Source organism: Penaeus monodon, chromosome 32 (assembly GCF_015228065.2).
Source record: "Penaeus monodon isolate SGIC_2016 chromosome 32, NSTDA_Pmon_1, whole genome shotgun sequence".
Classification (NCBI taxonomy): Eukaryota; Metazoa; Arthropoda; class Malacostraca; order Decapoda; family Penaeidae; genus Penaeus; species Penaeus monodon.
The window spans coordinates 24,492,673-24,492,991 of record NC_051417.1 but is presented as its reverse complement, the minus strand read 5'-3'; positions in this window follow the sequence as shown (position 1 = coordinate 24,492,991).

The following is a 319-nucleotide window of genomic DNA, read 5'->3' as shown; positions in this document are numbered from 1 at the left end:
TGTTTCTGACCACAGTTCTTATATTACAATAAAAACTCGTGAGTAGTTATGCAGTATACCTAGTACATCACTGGCATGAGGCTTCATGTGAAATTAGATATATCTGTTCTTTAACTTTATACCTCTATTCTTACGCAGGTATCATTCATTCAAGTAAGCAATCTGTTTTGTAATAACTTTGAGTGCATTACCATAGCGTGTTAGATCTATCCTTTCTCACACTAACAGTACATCTCTTGCATGTATTCTATTTAAATAGTTTTACTTTGGTATAGAGTTATTTAATGTATGTATAGACTATGATCATCCCATATCCATG